Genomic DNA, 15,943 nt, shown 5'->3' with positions numbered 1-15,943 from the left:
GGGGTTCATGTCCTAGCTAGCATACCGCCTCCCCAAGAAGGATTTCTGGAGGCTAGTCCCAAATAGGCCTGCTGTTAAGGGGTTTTCACTCAGCTAAAGCTTTGGAAAAACAGTTTCGGAAATCACGAGTATTCTCACTGTTCTTGTTGCTAAGACGTGGAGAGTGAGTTTAATTTTGAAAGCAGCCCTTGCCTTTGATCATCAAAGGTGAGTCTTCCAGGGTCTGTCTGCGCTGGGCAGTGTCAGATCAGAAGCGGTGTGAGCTGACTTGATTTCAACCTGAGTGACCAGATTCCTCCTGAGAATCAAGGTGGCAGGAATCAGGGCCTCCTCTCCGTCCACGTAGCAACTTCTCCTGGCTTTTGTTTTCACTTCCACACCCTGCACCCCTCCTCTCCTGACATGAGCCTCTCCTTGTCCCAGACATGAGGATCTTGCAGGGCCCTTGAGTCCAGAGAGGCCCCTCCTGTCACAGGCCAGCATCAGGCCCTCTTGGCTTCACTCAGCCCTCTTCTGATGACACAGGAGAGGGCGGGGCCCCCACTGATGGGCTCCGGGGAGGGCCTAAAAACTGAGGCGACCCCTCTCTGCACCTCCCGGGGGCACACGCCCTGGAGTCCAGCAGGGCTGGGCTGTGCGAGGGCGGTGTGCTGGTGGAGGGCTGAGCAGAGAAGACCTCAGGAAATTCTTTTTATGCTTGTCCTCAGGCACGGCTAAGGAGACAAGCCCACACCAGGCGGGTGAGGTGCCCACATCCAACCCAGCGCTTGACTACACACCGCACTGGACCTCACCTCTGGGGAAGGTCACATGGCTCAGGGCCTTGGAGGCGAACCCTCTGCTGCCTACTGGAACAGGTCCTCTGCCTTTGGGGGCTTAGCTTCCCCCTGGTTCAGACAATGGCTGTTAACAGCCGGCTGTTAACCAGGACAGATGGATGGACGGACTGATGGCTGGGTTCCTGGAGCAACATTGGTGGGAAGATTCTTCTTCTGAAACAAACACTCAGGCTCTCAGAAGGTGGAACGCAATTGGCCCTAGCTTCATCCTGGCTGTAAGTTGATTTCTCATTCTTTAAGATTCCATGTAAAGCCCATAATTACTTCCCTGAATAGGCTTTTATACCCTAAATGGCCAAGCATCAAATCCCCGGTCCTTTATCTTGATTAGAAATGAACCCCATATTTTAGTACATTTGCCGGCCAGCCCCTCACCTGCTGAATCAGCCGTCTGAACACAGCGCTTGTAGCCATAAGCCCTTCCGTTCGGGAAACAGTCACCCACGTGGCCGCCAAGCCCAGCCTCAGCCCTGTGTCCAGTTGCAGAACTGAGCATGCCCCTCCTCCCTGCTGGCCCCACAGCTTCTCTCTGGAGGCAGAAGCCCAGCCGTGGGGTCTGGTTTGGGAAGGTCGGAAGGATGAGGCATGCTGACCGCAGGAGTCAAGCCAACAGGAAAGACATCCCGTTTCCATGGCACCCCCGGTTTCAGGCGTCCTCACACCCATTTGTAGAAGGAGCATGACGTCAGCTGGCCCTTGGGGCCAGTGGGCTTCCTCTGGAGGGGAGCTGGCTTCTTTGGAAGGTCCTGGCAGGACACAGAGACAGGGCTCAGGGGACCCCGCCTGGGCCTCTAACGCAGGCTCACAGCCCAGGTTCTGTGGGGGCACCTCTCCTGTCGCCCCCCCTTCAGAGGGAGAGAGAGGCCCCTTCACTGCTCTGCTGTGCTGGGCTCCAGACATGACCTTGCATGAGTAAGTGAAGACATCTGTGACGGAGAGACTTACACGAACAAGTGGCCAGTTCAGTTTCCTTAATTCCCAGGATTGGACGTGAACTGGAAGAGGTGTGGTGCCCCCACCAAGGCATGTGGGGCCTTGCGGTCTACACTCGTCAGGGCTCAAGCCAGGCTCCCAGCCGGGCTGGGAGGGAGGCGGGCCTGGAGCTCGTGGGCTCTGAGCACTGGGCAGAAGGCCTGCTTCCCTAGTGGAGAGACGCCCCGGGCTTGGAGGTTCCAGGGGACCGGCAGGCACGAGGGGGAGCCCGGGGCTCTCGCGCTCTCACGGGCACCCACCCTCTGTCTCGCGCGCTCAGGGCAGGCTGCGTTCCAGAACACACGCGGGGCACCAAGCCCCAGCCCTTGGGCAGCATCGCCTCCTCCTCAAAGGCCTGGCTTGCTTGCAAGGCCACAGGGTCAGAGGAGACGGAGAAAGTCCGACTGCACAGGACAGACGATGGGCAGAGGAAAAAGCTGAGGCCAGACAGACAGACAGCAGTGTGTTCCTCACGGCTAGCGCCTTCAGGGGTTCAGATGCCTGTACACGGGCTTTTGTGGTGACAAGGGAGATTTGTTGTTGTTGTTGTTTAGTAGCTAAGTTGTGCCCATCTCTTTGCGACCCTATGGACTGTAGCCCACCAGGCTCCTCTGTCCATGGGATTCTCCACGCAAGAATACTGTAGTGGGCAGCCGTTTCCTTCTCCAGGGGATCTTTCCGACCCAGGGATGGAACGTGCATCTTCTGCTGGTGGGGCCTCAAAGGAAAAGGGGTGGGAGTTGATCACAGCACCCCCTCTGATACAGAAAAGCGGGTGCAGGAGAGAAAGGAAGGAGCAGGGGCCCCCAGGACTTGGGAACGAGGACTGGCCCCTCCTCCACTGCCCTTGCCCTGCGGAGGGTGTGAGCGCCCTCTGGCAGTGCGCCTGGCACACTGTGTGTCACACCTGGGCAGGGTCCCCCACCTTCCTCTTTCTGGTTTTGGTTGTAAGACCCCCACCCACGGAGGACCCTGGGGCAGGAAAGAGGGGAGCTGTCCTGAGGGCAGGCAATCCCAGGGGATTCAAGGTCACAGTGGAAGCCACCTGGAGGCCTGACTTTAGGGGACATGAACACGAGCCTCTTTCGAAAATCTCTCAGCCCGCTTTCCTCTGCCCTCCAGCTCCCGAGGACTCAGGTAAGATGGATGGAAGGGGTCTCTGGGCCTCCCGGGTCAGAGGCAGCTCCTGCTGGAGCCCTGAGCCTGGGCCTCGGCCAGGCGCCGCCTGTGTCCCGCCGAGCAGAGCTGCTGACTCATCCTGGGTAATTAGGGCTCGTCAGGGATCCTGCCCTCGGGCTGAGCCCCTTTTTCCCTAATGGTGCAGCAGGTCACAGAGAAACACAGCAAGAGCAAGTCACCCGTGCGGTCCGTGCCCGGTGCCCACCAGGCCAGCCAGAGTGCAGTCCTCCAAGGTCGGAGCCGTCCGGGCAGGGCAGAGGAGGAGGTGGCAGGGGAGCCAGTCTCCAGGCTCAGGGGAGGGGCCGCAGACAGGCTCCGGGCAGCGTGTGGAGCAGCCGCCCAAGTCTGGTCCTGCAGAAGTGACCTCTCTGAGCATGGGGCCTGGTGCACAGGTGGGTGGACACCTGTGGGAATGGCTGCACCCTGGCTGGCGGGTCCCTGGAGCCCTACCGTGCCTTCTGACCCTTTCACCAGGGGCCTGTGAACCCCACCAGGGCTGGCTGAGGCTCCCCGGGCACCCTCAGACTACCGACTGCATCATCCAGAAGGATGGAGGAGCTGGCCGCACTGGACCTGCAAGGGAAAGATGCTGGGGGCGCCCACTGAGTGGACGGCTCTGCCCAAGCCCAGATGGCCTGTCGGCCTTGGAAGGAGGAGGGGCTTTGTAAAGAGGGGACCCCTTGGGCCCAAAGGTGTAAAGTACAGCTTTCAGGGAACACGCGGCTGCCTTGCTGCAGGCCCGCACTCTTCCTACACCCCTACTCCAGCCAGGCCTCTTTCAGCCAATCTGCCCAAGGTTTGGCCAGAGGAACCAGCCAAACACATTCCCTCAGGCCCATCTTAGCCCCAGAGGGCAGACATGGGCTGGTCGCAGACTGCAAGGGCTGCAGCGATGGGGACTCAGTCCGCGTGGCGCATTTCCTAAGGGAGGGATCTTGGCCTCAAGGGGCACCTAGCCTTGCCCAGTGCTCGAGACCAACTGAAGACCAACCGAGCTTTTTAAAGTAAGTTTTCATGTAAATAATTCAGATAAGTGAGAAAAGTCCCCATTCTCACCTCGAAAATGAAGATCACCCAGATTTTCCTGGTGAGTGGGGTGAAGTCGACTTCTGTTTCAGCTGAGCTGAGGGTCGGGCTGGTCACTCGAGTGCACTTTGCTGGCCCTTCCAGCCAGAGGCGCTGACGGAGCCTCGGGGTCACAGGAGGCGTCCCTCTGACCCCGTGACAAAGAGCCACAGAAACCAGGACAGACAGAACCACGCGCATTCCTCTGCAGACACCTGTCTGCGCTCCTTCCCCAGGGTGTCTAAGTACCAGGCGTTGCCCAGGAAGTGCCGGCTTGTCTGTGCCGCCACTGGGCTGGGTGCCTTGGTCTTTGGGCCAGTCCTCAAGTCCGTGGGCTCCCAGCTCCCAAACTCAATCAGCAAAGGCCGACATAGCTCTCTCCTGGGCCCCCACGAGGCCTGCATACTTCCACCTTTCAGGAGGCTGCCCGGCTGTCCACGTCACGGCGAGGCTGGATTATTCATCCACTTCCCATATTCACGGCCCTCTCTTCCTCAGGGGAATTTACCACTCATATATTTTTAAGAAAAATATACAAAAATATGGGATTGCCTTGAGGCTCAGCTGGTAAAGAATCCACCTGCAATGCTGGAGACATGGGTTCGATCCCTGGTTTGAGACAATCCCCTGGAGAAGGGAAAGGCTACTCACTCCAATATTCTGGTCTGGAAAATCCCATGGATGTTTATGAGGTTGCAAAGGGTCAGACATGACTGAGCAACTTTCACTTCACTTATACAAATATTTGTCTTCTTTAAAAAAAAAAAAACCTTAAAAAGCAAAGAAAACAAAAGCAAAAATAGACAAATGGGACCTAATTAGACTTAAAATATTTGGTACAACAAAGAAAACCACTCACGAAATGCAAAGATAACATACTGAATGGGAAAAAATATTTTCTTTTTTTTTTAAATTTTATTTTATTTTTAAACTTTACATAATTGTATTAGTTTTGCCAAATATCAAAATGAATCCATCACAGGTATACATGTGCTCCCCATCCTGAACCCTCCTCCCTCCTCCCTCCCCATACCATCCCTCTGGGTCGTCCCAGTGCACCAGCCCCAAGCATCCAGTATCGTGCATGGAACCTGGACTGGCATCTCGTTTCATACATGATATTTTACATGTTTCAATGCCATTCTCCCAAATCTTCCCACCCTCTCCCTCTCCCTCAGAGTCCATAAGACTGTTCCATACATCAGTGTCTCTTTTGCTGTCTCGTACACAGGGTTATTGTTATCATCTTTCTAAATTCCATATATATGCGTTAGTATACTGTATGGATGTTTTTCCTTCTGGCTTACTTCACTCTGTATAATAGGTTCCAGTTTCATCCACCTCATTAGAACTGATTCAAATGAATTCTTTTTAATGGCTGAGTAATACTCCATTGTGTATATGTACCCCAGCTTTCTTATCCATTCATCTGCTGATGGACATCTAGGTTGCTTCCATGTCCTGGCTATTATAAACAGTGCTGCGATGAACATTGGGGTACACGTGTCTCTTTCCCTTCTGGTTTCCTCAGTGTGTATGCCCAGCAGTGGGATTGCTGGATCATAAGGCAGTTCTATTTCCAGTTTTTTAAGGAATCTCCACACTGTTCTCCATAGTGGCTGTACTAGTTTGCATTCCCACCAACAGTGTAAGAGGGCTCCCTTTTCTCCACACCCTCTCCAACATTTATTGCTTGTAGACTTTTGGATCGCAGCCATTCTGACTGGTGTGAAATGGTACCTCATAGTGGTCTTGATTTGCATTTCTCTGATAATGAGTGATGTTGAGCATCTTTTCATGTGCTTGTTAGCCATCTGTATGTCTTCTTTGGAGAAATGTCTATTTAGTTCTTTGGCCCATTTTTTTATTGGGTCATTTATTTTTCTGGAGTTGAGCTGTAGGAGTTGCTTGTATATTTTTGAGATTAGTTGTTTGTCAGTTGCTTCATTTGCTATTATTTTCTCCCATTCTGAAGGCTGTCTTTTCACCTTGCTGATAGTTTCCTTTGATGTGCAGAAGCTTTTAAGGTTAATTAGGTCCCATTTGTTTATTTTTGCTTTTATTTCCAATATTCTGGGAGGTGGGTCATAGAGGATCCTGCTGTGATGTATGTCAGAGAGTGTTTTGCCTATGTTCTCCTCTAGGAGTTTTATAGTTTCTGGTCTTATGTTTAGATCTTTAATCCATTTTGAGTTTATTTTTGTGTATGGTGTTAGAAAGTGTTCTAGTTTCATTCTTTTACAAGTGGTTGACCAGATTTCCTAGCACCACTTGTTAAAGAGATTGTCTTCAATCCATTGTATATTCTTGCCTCCTTTGTCAAAGATAAGGTGTCCATATGTGCGTGGATTTATCTCTGGGCTTTCTATTTTGTTCCATTGATCTATATTTCTGTCTTTGTGCCAGTACCATACTGTCTTGATAACTGTGGCTTTGTAGTAGAGTCTGAAGTCAGGTAGGTTGATTCCTCCAGTTCCATTCTTCTTTCTCAAGATCACTCTGGCTATTTGAGGTTTTTTGTATTTCCATACAAATTGTGAAATTATTTGTTCTAGCTCTGTGAAGAATACCGTTGGTAGCTTGATAGGGATTGCACTGAATCTATAAATTGCTTTGGGTAGTATACTCATTTTCACTGTATTGATGCTTCCAATCCATGAACATGGTATATTTCTCCATCTATTAGTGTCCTCTTTGATTTCTTTCACCAGTGTTTTATAGTTTTCTATATATAGGTCTTTAGTTTCTTTAGGTAGATATATTCCTAAGTATTTTATTCTTTCCGTTGCAATGGTGAATGGAATTGTTTCCTTAATTTCTCTTTCTGTTTTCTCATTATTAGTGTATAGGAATGCAAGGGATTTCTGTGTGTTGGTTTTATATCCTGCAACTTTACTATAGTCATTGATTAGTTCTAGTAATTTTCTGGTGGAGTCTTTAGGGTTTTCTATGTAGAGGATCATGTTATCTGCAAATAGTGAGAGTTTTACTTCTTCTTTTCCAATTTGGATTCCTTTTATTTCTTTTTCTGCTCTGATTGCTGTGGCCAAAACTTCCAAAACTATGTTGAATAGTAATGGTGAAAGTGGGCACCCTTGTCTTGTTCCTGACTTTAGAGGAAATGCGGAAAAAATATTTTCATATGATCCAGTCAAATAGGAATCATATGCAGATTATATAAATAGCTTATACAACAACTCAATATCAAAAAACAAACAACTCTATTAAAAAATGGGCTGAAGACCTGAGTAGACATTTCCCCAAAGAAGACATACAGATGGCCAACAGGTGCTAATCATCAGGGAAATGCAAAAAAAAACCAAAAAAAATCACACAATGAGATATCACCTCATACCTGTTGGGATGGTCATCATCAGAGGACCACAGACAACAGAAGCTGGGGATAATGTGGAGAGAAGCTGCTGCTGCTGCTGCTAAGTCGCTTCAGTCGTGTCCGACTCTGTGTGACCCCAGAGACGGCAGCCCACCAGGCTCCCCCGTCCCTGGGATTCTCCAGGCAAGAACACTGGAGTGGGTTGCCATTTCCTTCTCCAATGCATGAAAGGAAAAGTGAAAGTGAAGTCTCTCAGTCGTGTCCGACTCTTAGCGACCCCATGGACCACAGCCCAGCAGGCTCCTCCGTCCATGGGATTTTCCAGGCAAGAGTACTGGAGTGGGGTGCCATTGCCTTCTCCTGTGGAGAGAAGGAAACCCATCTAAACTGCTCAGTTCAGTTCAGTCACTCAGTCGTGTCCGACTCTCTGTGACCCCATGGACTGCAGTACACCAGGCCTCCCTGTCCATCACCAACTCCCGGAGCTTGTTCAAACTCATGTCCATCGAGTTGGTGATGCCATCCAACCATCTCATCCTCTGTTGTCCCCTTCTCCTCCTGCCTTCAATCTTTCCCTGCATCAGGCTGTTTTCAAGTGAGTCAATTCTTCGCATCAAGTGGCCAAAGTATTGGAGTTTCAACTTCAGCATCAGTCCTTCAAATGAATATTCAGGACTGATTTCCTTTAGAAGTGACTGGTTGGATCTCTTTGCAGTGCAAGGGACTCTCAAGAGTCTTCTCCAACACCACAGTTCAGAAGCATCAATTCTTCGATGCTCAGCCTTCTCTGTGGTCCAACTCTCACATTCATACACGATGATTGGGAAAACCAGAGCTTTGACAAGATGGACCTTTGTCAGCAAAATAATGTCTCTGCTTTTTAATATACTGTCTCAGTTGGTCATAGCTTTTGTTCCAAGAAGCAAGTGTCTTCTAATTCTATGGCTTCACTCACCATCTGCAGTGATTTTGGAGCCCAAGAAAATCAAGTCTGTCACTGTTTCCATTGTTTCCCTATCTATTTGCCATGAAGTGATGGGACCAGATGCCATGATCTTAGTTTTTTAAATGTTAAGTTTTAAGCCAGCTTTTAAACTATATTATACCTCAATAAAAAAAAAGAATCCAGGCATTTCTAATTTCACAATTCAAGTGTGATCAGAAACAAAGTGTCAAGTGGCAGATATGAGGTGCATTTTGGCAAGCTGTCCATTTCTGACTCCTGGGCTGTGCCTGCCAAGGGCTGCTGGTGCCACCCGGGTTCTTCTGTCCATCCGTCTCCCTTTTCACCTGCCTGTGCTTTGCTCACAGCATTTCTGAACGTGGCAGCAGAGTCCAGCGATGAGCACCCCAGGAAAGGGCGTCTGCTTCTGTGAGGTGCCCTCGGGGTCCGGCAGTTCCCCACCTCCACGCAAGCCCCTGCCCTCCAGCTCCACCGGGCTCCTCGGCGAATCCCAGGGGTGGGGGCGTCATCTGAACCCCTCCTCTCAGCAGGAGGACTGTGCTGCCACTGTCGCACCCAGTGACCCTGGTCAAGCTGAGTCGGCTGGCTTCACTGCACACCAGGGATTGTGCAGATGATGTCACGGAACATTCTGGAATCTGGGTGTATTTATTGCAGCGCTTCCTTCTCGTCCAACAGCTGCTGGCCTGGCCCGCCCTCTCACACAACTCCAGGGAAGGCCTCCTGGAGCTGAGCGGCTGGACACAATCCCACTGCGTCTCAGCAGCACCCTGATACTCAGAGGAAGATGCTAATGTTTAAAGAACACCCAGACATTCCGACTTACACTGAGGCACTTGGGAATATCTGGGCAGGAAGTTTTAAGAAGCTTGGTCTCAACTGGGTATGAATTTGCAGGAGAGAGTCCAACCTGGCGGGGGCTGGAGTGGTGGACCTGGGCTCTGCGCTGGATCCCAGCAGCTCCCACCGAAGTGTCCCCTGCCCGACCAGGGCCCTCTCCCTGTCCCAGGAGAGTGGCCTTGACTGCACACTCCCTGAGTTAAACCCAGATGCCTCTAGTGCCCACACCTGACCCGTCCAGGCTGCATCTGTCAGGGCGCCGTCTTCCTGCTGCGAGCTTGGGGGTCTGGAGCCAACCTTCACACAAACCTGCAGGGGTCCCCACCCCCTGCCGCTGCCCAGACAGACCCTCGCCCTGCTGGGCCCAGGCCATGGGGACCCTCCAGCCTCGGCAGGGCGTTGAGGGGCGGTGGTTCTCAGACAGCTGCCCTTTCCATAGTCTGTTCCCTAAACAACACACCTGACTTCTAGGATCTTCTCATGAGCCCCGCTGTTTGTTTTGCTTTTAAAGAACAGCACACCCGCCCCGCAGCCTGAGCTGACCAGCGTGGGTACGGTCCCAGGAGGCACCTCTGCTGCTGTGTTACGCCTGCTGCAGCTTGGAGATGGAGGCAGACTCCCCACCCCGAGGCTTCGGTGGGTGAGCAGCGAAGCCCCCCGTTACATCATGAGCCTGCCACATGCAGCTGCAGATGGCTTTGCTTTCTAAAGGGAAGGCAGACGGGCTCCACGTCTCTGCGGGGGCTTCCTCTTGCGGTCAGCATGAGGCAGACTGACCAAACCACCAAGACAGAAGAGGCAAGACAGACCTTTAATAGGAAAATGGGACCCACTGTTCTGACACTGCGTCCCTTCCCCTTTCCCAAGGAGACCCGTGTGTTCTCTCGTGTGTTGTCAGAGTACGGTAACCGCAAACAGAGAGAGAAAAATGTACCTAGAAGTCCTCTGTCAAGATGACAGGACCTGGATTCTAAGAAAAATGAAAACAAACAGATGAGAGGACCTACAATAACAAGGCAGGGGGTCATGGGACCTCAGACGCTTCTGAGAAAAAAGAGGGCTTTTCTCTCCCCTCCCACCCCTGTCTCACGTGGGTGCTGATGGGCCCTGGCCGGGTGCTCATGGGCCCTGGCTGGGTGCTCATTGGGTGCTTGTGGGCCCTGGCTGGGTGCTCGTGGGCCCTCACTGGGTGCTCATCGGCCCTCGCTGGGTGCTCACGGGCCCTCGCTAGGTGCTCATCAGCTCTCGCTGGGTGCTCACAGGCCCTGGCTGGGTGCTCACGAGCCCTCACTGGGTCCTCACTGGGCCCTTGCTGGGTACTCATGGGCCCTGGCTGGGTGCTCATGGTCCCTCACTGGGTGCTCACAGGCCTTCCCTGGTTGCTCACGGGCCCTCCCTGGGTGCTCATGGGCCCTCGCTGGGTGCTCACTGGGCCCTCGCTGGGTGCTCATAGGCCCTCCCTGGGTGTTCTCTCCCAGCATTACTCCTCAGCACTGGAGACACACCATGAATGAATCTGAAAATGTTTTGAATCCACCCGGGGCTGGCATCCCAGAGGGAAGACAGAAAGTGGACGAGTGAACGTGTCCTGATGGCTGAGGCAGGTGTGGGGGTTTGGGAAGGTGTGGGCAATGCAGAGGGGAGCTGCTGTCAGCACCCCACAGAAGGGGGCTGGGAGGAGTAGGTGGCGAGCTCAGTGTGAACACACAGGTGCCCGGGAGGGTCTGGTCTGGGTGGGCAGGGCCTGAGCTGTACGTGAAATGTGGGATCCTCTGGACGAGATGCGGGGTTGGGGTGCTGAGGGTGAAGGGAAGCGGCCTGGGGAGGAGGATAGGGGGCAGGGGCTTGGAGCTGAGGCCGCGTGGCCGGGGCCAGAGCTGCAAGCCCAGGGCCGAGATCCAATTGCAGGTGTCAGGACAAAGGTCAGGACTGAGGACTGCCCAGGAGAGCCAAGGGCTGACGCCCGAAGAGAACTGACTTGAAACAGAGCAGGGTGGGGAGGCAGTGGGCTGATGGGAAAGGCAGGCCCAGGACAGGTGGCCACCCTCAGCAGACAGAAGCCCGTGCATCCTCAGCACGCAGGCAGAAGCCCGTGTGCTCTCAGGCAGCTCAGCTTCTCCAGGAATGGGGAGCGTGGCTGTAGCAGCGACAGGCCCGCTGGGATTGCCCGCTGGGACCTGTCCTGCGGGGAAGGCGCGTCCCGGGGCTGCAGGAAGGGGCGGGGTGGGTGGCGGTTCAGATGCAGAAGAGGGGGCTACTTAGGCGGCCGGGTTTATGGTCAGGGATTCGGGAATTTTTTTCTACTACTTGAAATGCTTCTTAAATAGAAAATAAGCAACAATGGCCACTACTTTAAAATCAACTTATGAAAGCATTCTCTTTGGTAGGATACGCCCGTGCTCAGTCGTGCTCAGCCACTTTAGTCCTGTCCAGTTCTTCACGACCCCGTGGACTGTAGCCCACCAGGCTCCTGTCCATGGGGTTTCCCAGGCAAGAGTATTGGAGTGGGTTGCCATTTCTTTCTCCAGGAGTTTGCTCAAATTCATGTCCATTGAGTCAGTGATGCCATCCAACCATCTCATCCTCTGTCATCCCTTTCTCCTCCCGCCTTCAACCTTTCCCAGGTTCAAGGTCTTTTCACTGAGCCAGTTCTTCCCATCTGGTGGCCAAAGTATTGGAGCTTCAGCTTCAACATCAGTCCTTCCAATGAATATTCAGGGTTGATTTCCTTTAGGATTGACTGGTTTGATCTCCTTGTTGTTCAAGGGACTTTCAAGAGTCTTCTCCCACACCACAGTTTGAAAGCATCAATTCTTGGGTGCTCAGCCTTCTTTATGGTCCAAATCTCACATGACTACTAGAAAAACCACAGCTTGGCATGAAGTTCTTGGTGGAAATAATTCCTTCACATAACTTTTAGGTATTATGTTAGGTATCTAGTATTGCTCTTGATAAGGCCAACACCACTAAAATAATAGTCATTTTGGAATAATTTTAGATTTACAGAACAGTTGCAAAGATAGTATAAGGTTCCTACGCCCTCCCTCAGCCTCCTTTTCTCAACATCTGAGACGATGACCAGGATGCATTTGTCAACTCTAAGGAAGCTGCCTGGCACACGAACTCCACTCCTGACTTTACTGGGACTTCACCATTTTCCCTTCTCCGATCTCATCCAGGGCCATGGTGCATGGTCACGGTTCCCTCAGCTCTGCTGAGCTGGGGCAGCTCCTCAGTCCTTTTTTTTTTAATGACTTGGATAGTTCTGAGGAGTTCTGTTTGGGGCTTTTGTAGAATGTAAGTGTGTCTGATGTTTTCCTCATGGTTACACTGGGGTCATGAGTTCTCGGGAAGAGAGTCACCGAGAAGTACTCTTATCACACCTGACGGACGACTGCTTCCACCTGTGGAGTGGCGCCTGCTCGCCTGGCCAAGCTAGCGCGTGGGGCCACCGCTACCCTCACTCCAGGTGCTTCAGATGGACTTGCCTGTTTGTTTTTGTCTCTGGAAAATCCAGTTTTGACTCCTAATATTTTTACATGATAATTGGCATTGCCAAACTCCTGTGTGACATTTAGGATTTTCTTTCTTTTTATTGTTTTTTTAATCTTTTTTTTTTTTAACTTTACAATGTTGTATTGTTTGGCCATATATCATCATGAATCCGCCACGGGTGTACAAAAGGGTCACTACTATTACAGCTCTAATGGACATCCTCCTTCGTTACCTTTCCCTTTGGGGTTGGGTTACTGCCTTAGACCAAGCACAGCAAAGGGAACATTGATGAACTTGTTCTAAACTGCTGGAGAGTTGCAGCCTCATGATCTAACATTTCTCTAAGCAGACAGAGCTCCTCAACCCCCAGGGTTGGTCATAAGCAGGCGGACCCAGAGGAGTTCTTGGAATAGAGCAGGTCTGCCCAGGCTTCCTGGAGGAGGAGAGGGCAGGGCTCGTGAGGGGAGGCCGGGACAGAAGGGGCCAGGTCCGCACAGGAGGGCAGACACTGACCCCCGCTCTGTGGAGAGGCGGCGGCAGCGCTCTGCGTGCACAAGGAGGTCTGGGGGCCAAGGTCACCGTTTTGCTCTACTGATGGCGAGAAAGAAACAGAAAGGTGAAGCCGTGTTTTCAGGGAGCAGCACCCACCGGGATGCTGGGAAGCGAGGGTGACCCCCGGCCTCAGCCTGCTCCCGAGTGGACGGCCTGGGCTGCTTGTGGATGGACTCTCTGTCCCTCCATGTCTGCCTCTCTCAGGAGCCAGGAGAAGGCCCGCCAGGATCCAGGGGCCCTGGAGCAACATCAAAAGAGGGACGTCGCCGTGAAGAGAAACAGGCCTGACCTTTGCTCAGTCAGGCCTCTGTCAGGGGTCACATCTGTGGAAAAACAGGAAGGTCTTGGGAGATCCCCTGGGAAGAGCACCGTGATGTCAACCTGCTTGGGATCCTGAGCCCCTGTGTTGAAGTCTGAGGGTTTCTGGATCGAAGATACCAGGCCGGCTTCCGAGGGCCAGCTGACAGTGTTTGCTGATGGAGCAGCTACACGTCCAGACAGGCGCTCAGAGCCTAGAGTCTCGCCAAGTAGTCCTCGCCCCACTCCACATCCTTCTCCAAGCCCCACCTTTTCTGAGTTAGTTTATATTTAAAAACAAAATAAAACTAAGAAAAACAGAGGTACCGCTCCTCCCCCGCCCCGGCCCCGGAAAACCACGGCTCCCAGGGGTTGGAGTGGACCTGGGCCCTGACCCCTGTCTGACGGAGTCTGGGTCTGAAATCCTGTTTATGGCCACGGGGCCTTTTCATGTTGAGGAAGCAGTTTGTTGTCCAAAATAGCTGCTGCAGGAATGGCTGTATTTTTAGGAGCAGGAAGGGCTGGGGCTGAACTTGTGCGTTTATGGCCTGCTAGCTTCCTATTGTCCTCAAAGGCAGTTCAGTCAGGTCACAGGGAGCAAGAACCATCATCTGGAATCAAGTGTCCCAGGGGTGTCCTTTGTCTTCCTGAAGCTCCCTTTCTCCCTGGAGGATTTATTATCCTGTTATCTTATGATTTCTCACCCACGGTCCTGGTCATTAGCAATATTATTTGGCAAAACTAGTAAACAGTCCAAAAAATCTCAGGAGAATTAAAAACACGGAGCATCGTGCTAAAACACGACTCAAGTGGGAGCACCGGCTTACCACCTCTGCTGGAGACGAGGACGTGTGGTCCAAGTCAGCCTCGTCCGGGACCAGGAGACTTGGGTTGGGAGGAATTTCGGGCAGGGCTGTTCATCAGAGCAATGGCCTAGGACGCCAGGCTGGCCCCCTGAGACACACAGTCGTGGGGCGTGAGGGGTGCCCCCATCACAGGCTCCAGGCCACAGAGGTGGGAGCCGAGGCTGCAGCACGGGAGACAGACTGGAGCCTTTCTGCTGGTTCTAAGCCACGAGCAGCCCCAGTTTCAACTGTGACTTTAGCCTTTCCTGCCCAGAACCCAGAAGCATGTGGACTTGGCTCTGCAGCGAGCCGTCAGCATCCTGCCTGGAACGGGGTCCCCAAGCCCCTCCCCTGAGTCACTGAACACGGAGCCTGTGAGAGCACCGCTGCTTGTGCAAGGAGGAAATTGACATCCTCCCCGATGCATGCTGGGTGAACCCCACAGACGGCGCAGCAGTCGAGGGGCACGCGTGTCCCCCACGATCCCGCTACAGTTAGATTCTGACTGCAGGTCAGGGAGCACTGGCTCTGTGCCTGGGTGCTTCGTCGGGGACTGCACCTGGGTGTCCAGGTTGGGGAGGCACCTTGATGCAGCTCAGGGGCGCACCGCATCGCTTCCCCAGGGAGAGTGCAGTGGGTCGTGGACACAAGACGAGTGGGCAGGTCAGTTCACTTAGGAGTGTGTCCAGAGCCTCCTTTGTCAAGTGTTCTGCACAGTCAGAGATAAAACCACAATAGACAGATGAGCTCTCAGCCCTTGCGGAGTCTGCAGCCCGAAGGGTGGGCTGTGCTGGTGGATAATCAGTCCTGCCTAAGCAGGTGGGAAGGGTCAGAGCCACCGGCCTCCAGAGTCAAAGCACAGTGAGCCGGGAGCCTACCAAGACAGACAAAGGTGGGTCTGAGGGTCATGTGGCTCCTGCCAGAGAAGGCTTTATGGGGTTCGGAGTGGGGTCTTGCATGAGAGCTTGAAAGAGGAGACGGTTTGCGAGGAGGATGGGGAGATGGAGGCAGGCTCTCTGGTCCATCTACCTCCAAGTCCAGCATGGAGACCTGCGGGACTCAGACACCGTGGGTCAGGGGCTCAGGTCTGACCTCAAGCCTCTGGAGAAGAGGGGGCCCAGCTCCCCTAGGGCAGTGGCCCTTGCACCCCCCACACACCTCCCCTGGCCCCTGCCTCTGTCCCCGCCCAACACCTCACCGAGGGGCTTGCAGCGCTGCCGTCTCTCCCGCTGAGGCTTGCTCCTCCCATCTCTGGATCCCGGGCTCCTGCCCTGGGTGTGAGGCCAGAGTCTCCACCTCATTTCGCCTCCAGGGGTGGAGGAGCCTCATCCAGCCTCGTCGGGTCTGATCTGGGGTGGCAGGGCCCGGGCTCAGTGTGAAGCTGGAAGCAGGAGGGCAGAGATGGAGAGACCCCCACCCACACAGGTGAGAGGGGCGGCCAGAGCCCCAGCGGGTCTGCCCTCGCTTTCTCTGAACAGTGGGTGGGAGGGGGCCCCTGGGACCTGAGGCCGCAGCATCGCCTCAAGAGGAGGGATCTCTGTCCAAGGGTCCAAGCCCTCCA

The 15,943-nt window shown here is 53.3% G+C and overlaps 1 long non-coding RNA gene across 1 annotated transcript; it reads left to right on the top strand.

Moving 5' to 3' along the window:
- The first annotated feature begins 565 nt into the window (after positions 1 to 565).
- LOC133254324 (uncharacterized) lies at positions 566 to 13,857 on the top strand. The gene is made up of 3 exons (XR_009738657.1): positions 566 to 1,054; positions 9,032 to 9,236; positions 9,705 to 13,857. It is a non-coding gene; the product is annotated as an uncharacterized LOC133254324 (long non-coding RNA).
- The last annotated feature ends 2,086 nt before the right edge of the window (positions 13,858 to 15,943 follow it).

Source organism: Bos javanicus, chromosome 9 (assembly GCF_032452875.1).
Source record: "Bos javanicus breed banteng chromosome 9, ARS-OSU_banteng_1.0, whole genome shotgun sequence".
Lineage (NCBI taxonomy): Eukaryota > Metazoa > Chordata > Mammalia > Artiodactyla > Bovidae > Bos > Bos javanicus.
This window is presented reverse-complemented; position numbering and strand designations above follow the sequence as displayed.